Raw genomic sequence first — 17084 nt, forward strand, 5'->3', positions numbered from 1 at the left:
TTGAGACTTGAATGATGAATTTGAATTCTGTAATGTGTTGTTAGATTTGGTAATGTAAGGTTGGTTTAAGACAAATTGTGGTATCAGGTTTGAGGGTAGTATGGAAACTGAAAAGGACATATTGCATAGCATTCTTGATATCTATAGCATCTAAAAATGCTGCAACAAAATAATATGCAACACGTAACCAAACCTATAATAATAAAACAATGTAATAGCAGTAATACAAAAAGATATCGTAAGAAAGACCAAACAATAGCATGTAATAACAATTCTATCATAAAACTTATAGCATGTAAAAACAATGCTATCATAAAACTTATAGCATGTAAAAACAATGCTATCATTAAACTTATTAGCGTCGAAATAAATGCTATTAAAGATGGTAAAATATCATAGCATGTGAAAATCAACGCTACAATAGCATCTGAACTACTAAAGCTGCCGCAAACACAGCGTTTGATAGTTCGCTATCAATAACTTTTAATGGCGTTAATCGTATGCTATCTATGTCTACATTTGTTGTAGTGATTGCAGTGAAGAGATCCCAGAACGTATGGATTTATCAATGGCATGGGAGAGATGAAGGGCTGTGTGATATCATCGGAGATGCTTACGCCTGTTTTGCTCTTTCTAAAGTGATACAAGTCAAAGATTTCGTCTTCAAACTCTTTTGGAGTGCCAAGAAAATATAAATAAGTAAACATTTTACACTATACAAAATGTTTAAAGTAGCAAAATGGTTTGGAGTGGCCAATTCCTCCTTGTAACATTTTGCACCCACTTAATTTTTTGTTGGGTCAACCCTTACATGGGAGGTTGAATATATGCTATATATATTCTAAATATATTCTGAGCAAATTTCTGCTCGCATGACTCTTCTAAGACCTGATTATGGCCCAGTTTGTTTCCTTGTCGCTCTTTCCGGCGACAGCGACCAGCGACATGGGCAGCGACCATGTTTTCTGTTTGTTTGTTAAACAGTCGTTGAAAGTGTCGCTATGTTGTTCGTTTATTGGTCGCAAGACACAGTCGCTAAAAAGTGTCGCTATGTTGTTCATTTGTTGGTCGCCAGCGACAGTTGCCGCAATTTTACTATTTCAAAATTTTAATGTGTTTTATATAATGTTTTGATGAAAAATGTTAAATTCTGTAAATTTAAAATGATAGAAAACTAAATTAAGAAAATCTATAACCATAATATCATTAAAACATAGGTATTTTAGAAGGAAAAAAAATCACACAATAAAATATTCTAATAAGGTAATCGATATCCTCTATTAAGCTCACTCGTGATAGTATCACGCAAGCCTTCCATGGCTCTATCACCGGTAGGCTCATATAGAATGTGCTCACCACGATCATCATCATCGTCATTTTCTTCTTCATCACCATGAGTATGATATTCTTCTGTCCCTTGCCAACGCACAAAATCATAATCTTCTTGATGTGAATCATGTATGAAGTTGTGCAGTGCCATCGTCGCTGTCACAATCTTCACCCACTTAGTTATCCCATACTTAGGATGCTTACGGTCTAAAATTTTCCACACTCCAAATGTCCTTTCAATCACTAATCGTAGTCTTAAAACATCACAAAATTAAACACATCCATGTTTGGTACAAGCTTGTTTCTATTCTTTATAGATGCAGACCATTTCTAAAACATCACAAAATTAAACAAAAAATGCAAAATCAGACAATTTTGATTTCAGAAATAAGGAAACAAATAGACATTTAGCAAAATAGTTCAACTGATTTGTTTTTAAGGATACAAAACCAATCTGCCAAGTATGTCTAAGGAAAAAAATACAGATGATTTCCTAGTTTAATCATGCATAGAACAAAGCAGTAATACATTCAACGACAAATCAAGTGTATAGAGAGAAGTTACCTTAATGCGTTCATTCCACCAATCATTACTCATATCTATTCTTCCCTCAGCATCATATGTTATTCCACTTCTGTTATGGAGCAAATTTTTAACCTTTGTGTATGTTCTTCTACACACATCATACTTGTTCTTAAATTGTTTATCCCATAAATATCTTTTCCCAAATTTCTCTTCAAACTGCCTCATGATGGAGTCTTTCCCAGTTAAATTCAATCATGTCTTTATTCTATTCCCCTTTTTTTTCTCGGCAGTACAAAGTTGAAGAAAATAGCGACACTCTTCATCTGACCAGTTCTAAATTCATGCAAAAACATCCAAATATTCAATCATAAATTTCTATAACATCAGAAAAAAATAACTTACGTCATTGTTGTTAATCTTGTCAAGAGATAGCCTTAGAGGAAGCAGCAAGTAAGAGACTGTAAAAAACAAGAAAAAATGTAAATATCAACACAAACTTCTTCTTTTATCATAAGAAACCAACACAAATCAGACAACAGTGTATTTCAAAGACATTGCATAACAAAGACATTGCTAAAGAATTTTCTTTTTCTTTGGTCAAAACTCATACTAGTTCCAGCTTAACCATCTTAAATAAACGACTCAGCAAACAATTTATCTTAACCATCTTAAATAAACTCAGCATATCATTCTTGTTAGAAAACTTTTAAATCCTTACATATATGTACCTTAGTATCATGAACAAGTAATCTCTTATCACTGCCAATATAAACCAAATATTTGCCTATATCGCCAATACTTAGCCAAAAATAAGAAAATGCTCAAAATAAAAATAAAACCCTAATTTCTATTTTCTCCATCCTCTTGGCTCTCTTCCTTTATCTCGTCGTCCTCTTCCTCGATTCTTCCTTCATTCCTCCCTTCTCCCTAGCTATCCTTTACCTCTTCACTCTTTTCATATGATTATACACCCCTAGATCTATTGGATTTTATCAATTTCTATCACTCTTTGTCGCTTTCGCTCTTATCCCCAAATTCTTCTTCTTCTTAAAAGCTTTTGGGTTAGATTTTATTAGGTTTTGATTGAAATGCTTTATGTTCTGATGAACCTTTTCATGCCCTCAAGGTGTTCGACGAATTGCCTCATTATTGGCTGCTTGTTTTTTTAATTGTTTTCTATTGATTTTGGTTTTGTGGTGATGCTCTTGAACCTTGCAGGTGCTTACGATTCTTGTCACTAACCTGTAAAAGAGTAGAGTAGAGTTCTGGTTTATCTTTGATGGGGTTTTATTTCTTACCGTAAGTGAAGATGTTTCCAACTAGATCTTACTTTTGCAACTAATCAAAAGGTGTTTTTCCCCAATCTAGAAATAAGTAATTTTCTGCTTAAGTTTTTGTTGGATTTCTTATCTCTTTTCCTTAATTTATGAAAGGTTGTGACTTTAGCAGTTTGATTGAACATATCTAAATGGGTATTGATTTGTTGATAGTTTAGAGAAAAGTGTTTGACTTTAGCAGTTTCATTAAACAAGTCTATATGTATCTGACTTTTATTACAATTCATGATTGGATTTCTAATTTTGTTGAAAAAAAGTAAGGAGTTTTAAACTTTATTTGGTAGCTTGTAGCTCTTCTGTGAAGAATGATTCATTGGATGTTCCTCTACGTCAACCTCTTTAAAGTTATCTCTCCTCAACCACAAAGCTTTTACTCTAAAGGTTGGTTTGTGATTCATGTATTTTTGTGAGGCTTCAATGAACAGATTTCTGAGGTCATGGAGTTTAGATGTGTCATATTCTTGTCGATATTTAAGTGTAATAGTACTAGTAGCAATCCAAAGTATAATTCTAGATTTCCAATTACATTGTATCATTTGAGTTTTGAGGTCATAAAGTTTAGAGTTTTGGTATTGGTTTAGATGTTTCATATCCTTGTGCTAAACCTTTTTATTATTTGGTTTATGTATTTTATTGGTGAATTGGATATAAAATTTTAGGTTTTGATTGTTTTAAATCTCATTTGCACGTTAGGCGACTGTTGGATTTATTTGTTCATAGCTTATACTGTCACAAAGAGGTATTTCTCATGGATCTTATAAGTTAAATCAATTTTTTTATATATAGAGATGGATTGTTGTAAGAAATCGTGAAGACTTCAAACTTTTGTTGGGTTTGGTGTTGGATTTTACTCTGCTTTCTTAGTTGCTGAAAAGGTGAAAACTTCAAACTTTTGTTTCTTAGTGTCTTTTGATAAATGTCTTTGTTATAAGGAGTGCACTTATAGTTGTCTCTGCATTCACATAAAACCTCAATCTAAGGTTACGTGTCTCTATTCAATGATTTCTTATGTTTGATTTGTTGGATATTGAGATCTCTTATAGATAATGTGACTGCTCATTACCTTATTCATGGCTGCAGGAAGATGAAAATTAAGAATTTGCAAAAGGCTATGGGTATGAAGAGCTTTGTAAGGAACTACTCTCGGAGCAACTGCGTACTTGAGTTCGTAAACCTTAGTTTATGAGCCAACTATTTGGATGTATCTAGGAAAGCTACTATTTTCTACCACAGGCTTTGAAATCACTAGAAATCTATATTTTCTGTTATTAGTAATGCAAGTTAGTATAAGAATTGGTATAATATTATGTAATACTTGTTTTGGGTAATGTAATATTGTTATTGTTTATGTTGATGAATTATGGAATAAATATTTATTGATAAATTTAATTTAATAAATTCTGTAAAATATAAAAATAAAAATTATATAAATCAAAATAACAAAATAGCAAAATAAAAGTGTTACGACACAATATAACAAAACATCGAATAAAAATGTTATGAAACAATATAAAGCGGCACTAAATATATGCTACAAGAAAGTATCTTAAAATAATTGATTAGTGCTATAATAGAACGACTTTTAATAACATACGGAAAAAACAGTATCGTATATGGGAGGGGGGGGGGTCTACCATAACAGGGGCATAACATAGCGTTTATGAATACGCTATTGATAACATTTAATAGCTCTTTTCTCATGCTAATAATGTAGATATTTTTTGTAGTGAATATAACTTTTTTTTGTTTCCATCTCTAACCCAATGTTAGTTTCATCAACAAGGTCCCACATCATGTATATAATATTCACACTTTGCTTATCGGAATGGACAAAATGACACAAAAATGTTTACACTTAGATTTCTACTATGAATAAAAAAAATGTTCTCATTGGAGTTGTTTAGATGAGAACCTGTCGACACAAGAGGATCAAGTACTAGGTATGATGTTACATTAAAATTATATGTGGTTCTGTTGAAGAGAATTATGGTTCTTTTACGAATCTTTGTAATGTTTGGTATCTACGATGGTGCATACGGTAATTAGCCAAATGTTATGTTTTTAGTACGATATATATATATTTTTTTTTCTTTGATGTTGTAATTTCTATTTAATTGTTATTTTGAAATTTTATAGTAAGCGTTATGTTATACTATATAATTTGTTGAGAATAAATAAGATTTTAAACTAAACTCATAGGCGTACACGATAATATTGAGATACACGTACACGTGTACGTACGACCTCTCCAAACAATTACATCCTAAAAATGCCTAAATCACATAAGTCTCTTTGGAGCGTATATGGTACAACATTAATCTAATTTGTTGACATCAAAATTAAGTTATTATGTCAGTTATTTGTATGACTATATATCTCAATATAAATTATGCAAACATGATATTTCAACGAATTATATTCTGGTTCAGGTAAAACCAATTTTCCAATACTAAATTGCACAATTTTACCATTCATTTCACATTTACCATAACTATTTGTATTCATGTACGTAGAATATTCACCTTTCCATACTTTACTGGGTACATAGTTAGTAGTGTACTTACATTATTCCAAAAATCATGTCTTACCTTCTGGTTAAGACTCACAAATGATTGAATGACTTAATTATTTTCCAAATGATCGATGCTTTTCAATCAAGTACATATTCATTAGTGATACTCACGTGCAGAAAAGGATACTCAGGTTGAAAGTGACTGAAAAATTACAGTTATACATTTCATCGGATTTCTTCGTGTATATATATTTAATTTAGAATGTACGTACACAAATTATTTAGTGGAACGTATATGGTACGAATTCTAATAAATATCTAACCACCAACAACAACAAATTTAACATTTAAATATATATATATATATGTCGGTTTCATGTATTTTTTTCATCTGTTGTTCATACATGATTTGAATGTTTTGTTTTTTTGGTCAAAAAATATTTGAAACGTAAATATACAAATTATTTAGATATTTACGTACATATCTATACACACATTACTACCGTGTACATACACAGTACTATCATGTACATATATATTATTACTGTTACGCACATAGGTATATATGATATTGCTAATCGTGAATTGTCTTCGATAATAATAAATAGAATATTATTTAAAATAGTTATTGTAAAGACGGCATACACAATATTTATTAAGTTTGTACATTAGAAACCTTTGGTTATTTCGATTAGATGAGATATTTTTTGGGTTTTTTTCCCATAAATCTATTCTTTTTTTTTTTTAACAGCAACTTTCATATTAAGATGATGAAGTGTGATTCTCATGGAGGATGTGTACAAGAACTCTAGGAACATGAAAATGATTTGAAAAAGCAACATCATTATATCTTCTGTTTTTTGCTAAACAATCTCCTGCTTTGTTGCCTTGTCTTGGAGTCTATTGAATCTTCACATTTGTGAACCTTTGTTGCCAAACTCTTATTTCTTGAATCAGATTATGAAGTGTGAAGTTCCTAGTTTCACCAGTGATTAGCTTCGGTATTTTGCTATTGTCGCCTTCAAAGATTAAATGTCGATGACCTCGAATCCACATGTGTTGCATCGCCATGAGTAGTGCCTGTAATTCTGCTTCCAAAACCGTGTTGCATGTCTGAGCTTTGCTTTGTGCTGCTTCAATATAGTAACCTTCCTCATCACGTAGAATCCAACCTGCATTCACATCTTCACCATTTTGTTTGTAGCTTGAGTCATAATTACACTTTTTGTATCCCTTCTTTGGTTTTCGCCATCCGTCTTTGATCAATCCCAAATGCGTTATCTTCGACGTGTCGTTGAAACTCCTCTGATTCGGTATCCAGTCAAAAGCGTCTGATGTTGCTTTTTGTGCATCTGTTTCCCAAGTGTTGCTTTGTCGTTGGTAGACTAGAAGATTTCGGCTCTTCCATATTCTCCATAGTGTCCACAATGGTAATTGTCTTCTTAAGGGCTCATTTCTTTTATCTGTGTGACTTTGAATAACCAATTTGAGTTTATCCTCAATAGAGAGGATTGGATTGAAGTACTCTGTTCTGCTAACTTTGGTAGCTCTCCATACTGCTTGAGCATACAGGCATCCAAAAAATAGGTGTTGTCTAGTTTCGTCAGCTGCACAACATCTTTTACATTGAGGGTCATTTGTGATTCTTCAGTAAGTGAGAATGGAGCTTGTCGCGAATGTCTTTGTAAGAGCTCTCCATAAGAAGTGTTTGAGTTTTGGGGTTGTCTTCAATTTCCATATCGCTACCTTCTGTTCTATTGTGCCTGGAGGTGGTTCAAATCCATTGTTGTGATCTGATAAGTGTGTAGTCAACCAATATCCTGATTTCACTGTGTAGACTCCATCATCAACATAGTTCCAACCAAGTAAATCCGGAGATGGATAGTTAGTTAGTCGGATTTGGAATATTAGGCGAGCGTCTTCTTTAGGGAAAAGGTCTTCAACTAGTCTTCATATATAATAATATTTATATACAAATACACGTGTACGACCACTCAAAAAAGTTACATCCTAAAAATGTCTAAATCACATAAATATAATATTATGTACGTACACAAAAATATTTATTGGAACATACATGGCACAACAGTAAAATGAGTGTTAAAAAATATCTAACTACTGTCTAACGAAAATATTTCAATTTTATATTCTGACATCCAAATTAAGTTATTATGTAAGTTGTATGTATGCATGTATATTTTAATATAGATTATGCATATATCATATTTTAATGAATCGTACTCTGATTTAGGTAAAACTGATCTTTCAATACTAAATTGCACACCATTACCATTCATTGTACATCTACCATGTCTATATGTATTGATGTATGTAAAATAATCACCTTTACATAATTCACTGGGTACATAGTTAGTAGTGTATGTACATATTATTTGATAAATGTACTAGTGTACGTTAACTTTGATTTTATAATTGTAATTTGGGTAATTAGAATATAAAAGTATAAATATAATTTAGGTGAAGTATATAATTATATAGAATTGTACCCATTCGATTTTCAGTTTACTTTGAATAAAGTTTTAGTTTTTCAACTATGTTTCAGGTTATTTAGATATAGAATTGTAATATCATACGAATAATTTGTTAGATCTGGGTCTAGTTCTTATTTACGAATAGGTTCGTTTGATATTTTCACGTGTAATAAATACATGAATTGAATATTTTGTTTTTATATTTAAAAATTATTTTAAACGTAAATATACAAATTATTTCGATGTATATGCACATATAAAGACACAAATTACAACCCTGTACGTACAAATGTGTACGCGATATTATTAATCTTGAATTATCTTTAATGTAAAAATTAATAAATAAATTATTATTTACAATAAAAATGAAAATATGCAAGTGGGTCTTAAATGATAGATAAAATGAAGTTTAAGTAAAAGTACAAAAATAAAAGATATTTATAACATAGAAAAAAAAACTGTAAAAACTAATGAGAATAAAAAATATTAATAATAATTTTTAATTAGCTAACTGTAAACTGTACCTCCGTCCGATCATAAATAACACATCCGTACGTACTGTACACAGTTAGATGGGTCAGGGGCATTTCCGTCATATTTTGACTGATGGTTAATTGTTGGAAGGCCCGACCCACTTTGTCATATGCTGAAATAAAAACTTGGTCAAAGGCTACTGTCCATAATTTACCCTTGTTTTAAGATCCAATCCTAAAGATAGAAACGTTTTTGAGATAAATCGTTAGAAATGTATATATATATATATATTATGTATATATATAAAGGGAAAATTTCCAAAAAATCTTTACATGGGCTTTCGGTTTTTGATTTGCTTTTTACTATGCTTTAGGGTTTGATCTTTTGTAATCAACTATTTAAACCTCTCTCCTACGTGAATAGACGACATCTATTTAATTGAATTATTCAAATCTTTTAAAGCATCTATCTCTTTTGTTTCTCGGCTATTCTGTGAATCAACGAGCTACAAGTTTTGTTCTTTGTTCGGGTATTCTATGAATCAACGAACTTAGGACTTGTTACGGTTAGGTTGTGCCACAAATGAAAATAAAACTTAAAATGTAAATTTGATCGAGCGTTGAACGAGTTCAGTACAACCATTGTGGTCACACTTCTACTAAGTCACGCCGAGATTGTAGTTCGATAAGCTACTAAAACGTGTTTTTATGCAGTAAAATATGGACACTTTGACATATGATCAGAGCAAACAAATGTTGCTTCTATAACAAGTAACTCACGATCTCTCTTGTACCCTCACAAAGAAACCTCCCTTCATTCTAAGTGTAATCGACAATAAAATATCAGGATGCTCCTTCTTCCCTGGAGCTTCAACCACAAACCTCTCTAACACATCAGCGTCTATCGATTTCATCTGAATAGAAGCCATCCCATTCCCTAAACGCAGGAAACTTAAAAGGATTCTCACCTCTAAACAACCATTTGTTTCATCAATCCACCTCTCAGGATCAAACCTTTCGCAATCTTTCCCCCAAATACTCTCCATCCTCCCCATCGCATACGCATTATAGCTTATCCTCCAAGATTTCCCTATAAATGTCCCATCAAGCAACACATTGTCCTCAACACAACTCATTGTATCAACTGGCACATGTGGATACAATCTTAAAGATTCAGTTATCGCTGCATGAAGATAATTCATCAGTTTAAGATCTTCAATCCCGTAAACTTCCCTAATTTGCTTCCTTGTTCGTGCCCGAATCAATTTTAGCTCTTTTAGAATTTTATCTTCCACCTCTGGATGCATAGAGAGTAACCAAAAGAACCAGCTCAAAGCAGAGGAAGTCGTGTCACGTCCCTCGAGAATAAAACTTTATGACAATATCACGAAGTATCTCCAGAGAATTCATCTCCTCCTTGCTAATAAACCGAGAAAGCAAATCTTCCTTGTGAACGGTCACGATTAATTCTCTCAAAACTCTCTCTGATCCAATGTTAAGTTTCTTTTTAATCTTCCATAAATACGAAACCACAGACTGAAACCATTGTGATATGATCGTCGCCACCGTTTCGAAAGCACGCATGAAGTTTACACCGGCAGCTCTGTCGTCACCAATATGAATTAACGTTAAAGGCTATTTTGCAAATATTATCAAACGCAAATCTCTCCAATATGTCTTGAATATCTATCAATTTTCCGGTGGTCGCAGCTTCTTCAAACACCCGAACAAGCCTGGACGAAGAAAATTATCAGAATCTGTGATGAAATTGAAATTTTAAAAGTGAAAATGAATTCAACGGTGACGTTGCTCATGACAAATTCATGGAGAGATTTAGTACTGAATTCATAACTCGTCGTCTTCCTCTGTTTCCACCATATCTTACCGTCGGATTAAACATTCATTTTATTAAAAGTTTCGAGTCTTTACACTATATAGATACGAGTAAAGCATTACCGAAACTCGTATACAGGTCGGATCCTTATTCATTTTCGAGGAAATCATAAATAATAAACATTAACATCATTTGCAAGAGCTGTAAAATCTAAGCTGGTTGGCCTAATGATCATCTCGCCGTTTACAGATTTCCCTGCTAAGGTTTCTAATAAACAAAAAGGTAGCATCATGAGTAATCTAGAATTACTCAGTTGGTCTGGCGTCTCTATTGTTTTACCTTTACTGTTATCGGAACGTTTTAACTATACCAATAATGCCACGAATTGTGCCCCTCTCGGCTACACATGGCGCCGAGTCACGGCCAGGGACACCAAGCGCAGTCCGTTGGTCGACAGCCGTCCAGGGAGTGCTTTGGTGGCGAAAGCCATCCAGGGAGTGCTCTTGTGGCGAAAGCCATCCAAGGAGTGCTCTGGTAGCGATAGCCGGCCATGAGTCACTGCCCACCTATACACGTACCGCAAGCAGCTCTATGGCCGATCGGCAGCCACATGATTATGGCGGCCCGACATGGCCGTTTCTCAGCCAAAGAATGTTGGAGCAGCTTACCCACCTGCTTGCCGCCTCAAGCTGGTCGATGACGTAGCCGATATCTGGCCGCACCTTCGCTACACACGCTAGTCATCAGTCAAGCACACGTCCACCTCACCCTAGCTCACGTCGCCGCAGGACGCTCACACTTTGTTCACGGTCATTTACGGGCATACCACAGACGTACCACGGGCATACCGCAGACGTACCACATGCATACCGCAGACGTACCACATGCATACCGCGGACGTACGACAGGCATACCGCGGATGTACCACGGACATACCATGGACGTACCACGGGCATACCACGGACGTTCACGGGCGAACCACAGACATTCACGGGCGTACCACGGACGTTCACGGGCGTACCACGGGCAAGGTCCTTGGTTAGTTTTCTTGTCCTTAAGAAAATGCAACGACCTAACATAAGAATTCTTGTCCCGAATCTTGCCCGTCCATGAGTGATGCCTTTTTACCCATTTTGGCAATGGCCTCCGCCCAACCTACTCAAGGTGAGGGTCATTACACCGGACGTAGAGACTTTAACCATCTAGTGGCCTTGTCGGCTAAAGAGAAAGGGCAAAGCTTACACTTCAAATAGTCTTTAGGTATTCCACGGGATTGTGTAGTACTACAGATTTCTTCGAAGAGGTCGATATGATCCATAGGGTGCTCCGTGTTCAAACCAGGGAATTTGTTTTGCTTCACAAGGCCAATGATTTGAGGTTTGATCTTAAAATCTTGCCTAGGACTAGGGACTCGTAGTGCAGCTTGATAAGTAGATTTTTACGCCTACTTATATGTTGAAGTGAGGTTCAGTTCAATTCCCCTTAAACACTAACATGTCGATGCAGGTATAGGGGTTGTCAATCCAGTCCACTGTTATTGCTAGCAATCAAGATGTGTACAGAAGCAACTAAGTCAAGCCAGATTATAAAGATGGTTGGTTTCTAGTAACAATTCTAGGTCAGGATTCAAACAACGAAAATGAGAACTTTATAAGCCCTACTCGATCATTGGGTCGAGTAGAACCAACAAGCAACAAATTTAAGAACTAAAATGCAATCAACAGTGGATACAAATAACAGGTAAATAAAAGTGCAATCAGGGGGCGGGAACAAATAAATCTAAGAAGAATAGAAGTCCTAAGGATGGATTCATTGATAAGGGCAACTTTAGGGTTCATCAGGTGGCTAACATGTGAAAGGCAGATACCCCAGACGATAGATTCAAAAACTGGGTCAATCCACTCTCGTGACAGAGACCCCTATAACTCTACCACTTCCTGATCTCAACTCTCATTGATGAAACATAGCACAACAGGGTTTAAGCAACAATCTACCATATTCAATCTCTTGGTCAAGTCTACAAATCTCTAGATTCGTAGATCAGACATCCATTTGAACATCTTTTTTGGACGCTGGACGTCTATGGTCGAATTTCCACATTAGCCAGCGAAAACCGCATAGGGGCCAACGAATCCAGAAGTGATCTAACCTAATCTTAACCACCTGATTAACCTAGAGATTACCCTAATCTAATCCATCCTCAAGAACCCTTATCACTACTGAAGCAACATAACTAAGAACACAAACCCATAAATTACTGAAATCATACCAAAATGTAAATCTAAACAAGCTAAACAACTTTTCTCAAAGAACTAAATGGAAAAACGAAATAGAATAAGAGTAATTAAGTTTTGAAGATTTAAGAACACAAAGAAAAACTAAGGGATAAAAGCTAGATCCTTTGGAAAAATCCCAAAGTGATCTATTTATACAAAAATGTTGAAAACCCTAGATTCACTATAAGACAAGAGACTTGAGGCGGTGTGGGCGAGTGCTCGATCTTGGGGATCGAGTAAAGAGGTTTCTGCAAAGTTTGCGCCTTTGTGTCTATGCTCCAAGTGATCAATTGGTCGAGTAGATGCTTCTTCCTCTCCTATACGTATGCTTAGATGTCTGGTTGAGTGGAGAATGAGGAGGATCTGAAGACGCTTTGATAGATCAACAAGTCTTGTTGAGTTGGTTGCCCTTGATCGAGTAAGAGGGGCAAATAGAGGATCGAGTAAGAGGGGCGAGTAGAGCGATCAGCTACTTCTTCTGTGGCTGCCTGGATCGAGTAAACTGGTCGAGTGAATTGATGCCTCCTCTGTAGCTGCCTGGATCGAGTGAACTGGTCGAGTAGAATCCTTTTAAGCCCTTCTGCACCTGAAAACACCAAAACATGCAATATGTATGCAAGATGATCCTAAATGCTTAAGTGTGCAAAATAAGCGAAATGTGATGCAAAATGATATGAAACAATGAGTGATCACTAAGCTAAATGATGATAAATACATGTCTAAAATGAGTAAAATACAATGTTATCAACTCCCCCAAACTAATCTCTTGCTTGCCCTTAAGCAAACAAAAAAATCTTAAGTTGAAGGAAAGGTTTGAAGGTGGGATTCAAAAACCGAAGCATGCATATAGAACGGGTAAGCTCAATGTCCAGGTAGCTAATTCTAGGTTGCAAGATGATAGACCCTTACTTAAAAAATTTAGCCATACTCGTCACAATGCAACCTAACAACCTGCCTTAATCTATTCAAGCATTCACATCAACTAATTCCCTTTAACATTCATTAAGCACGATCAGTGGATCAAGCAATGCAATGGTTATGAACTCACTTGGTTTCGGGCTTAGGCTAAGAGACAAAAATGGTCCTTCTAATGATTTGGTCGAGTAACAGGGGACTCTTAGAGAAAAGATTGAGCTTCAACAGAATACTAAAGGTAAAAGTAAATGGACACATACAAGAACAGACTCCCATCTACCCAATGATATATAGTATGATAGCTCAGAAGATGATCCCAGTCCCGTAGATGTCCTAACTCTACCCTTTTTCTCATTCTTTCTCTTTTTGGTTCAAGTTCTAAGGGGTTCTTCTTTAAAACCATTCAAGAGTCTAGTGGGTTTGGTTTTATACTTTGACAAACTTAAGGCTTTTCTTCTATTCTTAGTATAGAGGGCGTTTTACCCTTTTCTTTAAATCACAATGCCTAACTCTCTTTGAATTCCAAACCCTTTACTAGACTAACACTTTTTTTTGTATCCCCCTTAAGAACTCTAAACTCTTACTCTCTTTGAATTCTAAACTCTCTTTGAACTCTAAACTCTCTCTTTTTTTCTTTTCTTTTCATTCTCATTCTCCTTCCCATTCGTTCCATAAACAATTTCAATCCCAAATACATGTCTCCACCTAGTCATAGCTAACCAAAAAAGCGTGGGCTAGGTCTACATGAAAGACTGCTCTTGTCGGCTCATACCTAACACGTTATACCAAGCTCAATCGAAAAAGACCTCACAATCACACACAAATGATCTTTGGCTTTAAATAAGGCTAGGCTAAGGGTATGGAAAACTGCTCTAAAAATGAGAGTCAGCTACTTGGATTAACAGAGGGTGGTGAAGTGAATAAGATATTCCAAGTATGTATATGGTAGCCATGAGTTCACAAACAATGCATATACATGATAATTGCAAATTCAGTTCAGGTTCTAATAGATAGGGAATGACATCAGATAAGCGAGTTTTGAATCAAAGCAGTATAGTCAAGTTGTAAATTCAAAGCAGGGTGAAGTCTTACTTCAGAGAAACAATCGGTTATGTCAGAGAAACAATCGGTTATGCAACAGAGAACTAACAACCTGGGCATTGAACTTACTTCATTAAATCAAAACATGCTTAACGTTTTGAAATCATCATTTTCCCCTATGCAAATGAGCAATCCTAAATGCAAACACTCTATATAGAATCCTAAAATGAAATGCAATCTACATGACACTCTGTTTTTGTTAAATCATTTTCTGAAATTTTTTGAATTTTTTATGGTTTTTTCTATGCCTTACATGATGCAAAATTTGAAATAAGAAAAGAGAACACAATGTTAAACATGTCTTGAACCCTCCCCCAAACTTAAATTACACAGTCCCTTGTGTAATAAAAATCAGAGAAAAAATTCAAGACCAAAACAAACAACACACAAGAAAAATAGAAATGCTATGGTATATACAATGGTTGAGGTGGTGTTACCTCAGTTGTCATAGGTGTTTTCCTGCTCGTTGATGTCGTGGTAAGCATCCCAATTCATTGCCGAGTATTGCCCGTCTTGAGCCCATTGATCTTGCTCGACTATCTGCTCGTTCTGAGCCCACAGATCGTGCTCGACACTCTGCTCGATATCACGTCGAGCATCTTGGTTGAGTGATCTCCTGCTGGTCATAAGAAGGTCCTTGCTCCTTGGCCGAACCACTCTTGTTTTTCTTCTTCTTTTCAGCTCGCAGTGCTCATGAGATGAATGTCTTGCATGAGCTTGGGGGCGACTTACCTCTCGTTCTCATAGGCAGATTGCCTTGATGGTGAAACTCTATGCCTTCTTGAAACCACTTCTTCAAGGCGGTTTTCTCGCACCATGGTGGCGCCTGAGGATGAACAACTCAGTACAGCCTGAATTGTGGCGATGGCCTTGCCACATTTTTCCAACATCTTGTATTGAAACTTATTCCAAGCACTCATCGAACCAATATTCTTATGCGCTTCACTCAGACTCTTACTCACTCTTGGTGGTAGTTTGTGCTCTTCAAAATGGAACCTACTCGCATTGTAATTCTCCCAATCCATCTCCTCCAATTCTTCATTCTCAGCCCTTTCTTCATTCTCAGCCCTTTCTTCATTGTCCGGAGCTTCTCTTGTCGGGGTGCACCATCCATGAAGAAAAGTGCCTCATTAGGCGGGTTGAAATCGATGTTACCTCTCACTGTGATGGTTGTGAGCTCTTGGCTGGACAAGAGAAGTCTGACATCCATTTATGTTCCGTGCTGAAATTTGAGAATGTGCATCCCTTCATGACGATGATGCTCAATGAACAAAGCCCTTTTTAGGTGAGGAATATCGATCAATCTTGGGGCAAAGGGAGTTGACTGAAGTGGCACTCCACAAGCCATTAGTATAGTTGTAATCACCCCTCCTATAGAAATTGTTCTCTTGTGTTTATTCGCTAGTGCCCATTTCCTGAAACCACAAAGATGATTCAATAAACGCATTGATGGTGAGGCATCATTTGTCTCACCCTTCATAGGCACTTTGTTCTTGGTGTAGACTAGAAGATCCTTCAGTGCAATGTCCATCAGCTCTAACTCCCCGTTGTTGATTGGTCCGGTCTTCTCCCTTGCATAGAGAACATTAGCCATTACCTTTTGGAAGTAACGGATGCACGAGTTTCAGATTGCGTTGCTCTTGGCCCTTGAGGACGAGAATTGGGCGTCATCTCCTATTTTCACCCAAAGATCTGAAAGCTCCTCTTTCTTTAATTGTGTCGACTCGGACAAAGTCCTATCAGTTTGAAACCCTTATACTTTAAAATAAATACCGATTTCATTATCATAGAGTTACTAAAATACAAGGAAAAAACACAACATAAACATCGTTTTTATGGCCAAGGCATGAGGCCCAAAAGTACACGACACGAAAATACATACTTTAAGTTTTACAAAAGGACACTGAAAAACTACTCCGGGTTCCCTAGTGTTCACCTCTCCCTCTAATCCCCTCTAAGGTTACCTGCAAAACAAGTAGAGTCATGAGTAATCTAGCATTACTGAATGAGCTTGGGTTCCCCAAGGAAACGTTAGTCTAATCCCCACCCATAATCCCCACATGCAAAACATAAATAATCAGAGTACACAGAGAAGGTAGCAAGCAACACACAACACAACAAGAAGATAACGTTTCTTAAAGTTTTAATTAGAGCCCGGATGCACTGCCTTCCCCAACACATCGTCAACACCCGAGTTATAACCCCAAAGGCATATAACCAGAACATCACCTTGGCTACACCGTCGTGTAAGCGACACCGGCCCTTGGGTAGCTAACCCAGTCTCTCCGGG

The 17084-nt window shown here is 35.9% G+C and overlaps 1 long non-coding RNA gene, 1 other non-coding gene and 5 pseudogenes across 7 annotated transcripts; 1 reads left to right on the plus strand and 6 right to left on the minus strand.

Annotated features, from left to right (window-relative positions):
• Window positions 1-1267: 1267 nt before the first annotated feature.
• AT5G33432 lies at window positions 1268-2003 on the minus strand (annotated as a pseudogene; the record flags this gene model as incomplete). Its single annotated transcript has 1 exon — window positions 1268-2003.
• Window positions 2004-4034: 2031 nt separating this feature from the next.
• AT5G05105 lies at window positions 4035-4285 on the plus strand. The gene has a single exon (NR_142811.1). It is a non-coding gene; the product is annotated as an other RNA (long non-coding RNA).
• A 2192-nt stretch (window positions 4286-6477) lies between these two features.
• AT5G33436 lies at window positions 6478-7646 on the minus strand (annotated as a pseudogene). Its single transcript has one exon.
• A 1801-nt stretch (window positions 7647-9447) lies between these two features.
• Window positions 9448-10950, minus strand: AT5G33441 (annotated as a pseudogene). Its single transcript has one exon.
• A 316-nt stretch (window positions 10951-11266) lies between these two features.
• On the minus strand, window positions 11267-11581 carry AT5G33439. The gene has a single exon (NR_144278.1). It is a non-coding gene; the product is annotated as an other RNA (non-coding RNA).
• Window positions 11582-11682: 101 nt separating this feature from the next.
• Window positions 11683-12059, minus strand: AT5G33433 (annotated as a pseudogene; the record flags this gene model as incomplete). Its single annotated transcript has 1 exon — window positions 11683-12059.
• Window positions 12060-15232: 3173 nt separating this feature from the next.
• AT5G33431 lies at window positions 15233-16388 on the minus strand (annotated as a pseudogene; the record flags this gene model as incomplete). The annotated part of the gene is made up of 1 exon: window positions 15233-16388.
• Between the last annotated feature and the right edge of the window lie 696 nt (window positions 16389-17084).

Source organism: Arabidopsis thaliana, chromosome 5 (assembly GCF_000001735.4).
Source record: "Arabidopsis thaliana chromosome 5, partial sequence".
NCBI classification, from domain to species: domain Eukaryota; kingdom Viridiplantae; phylum Streptophyta; class Magnoliopsida; order Brassicales; family Brassicaceae; genus Arabidopsis; species Arabidopsis thaliana.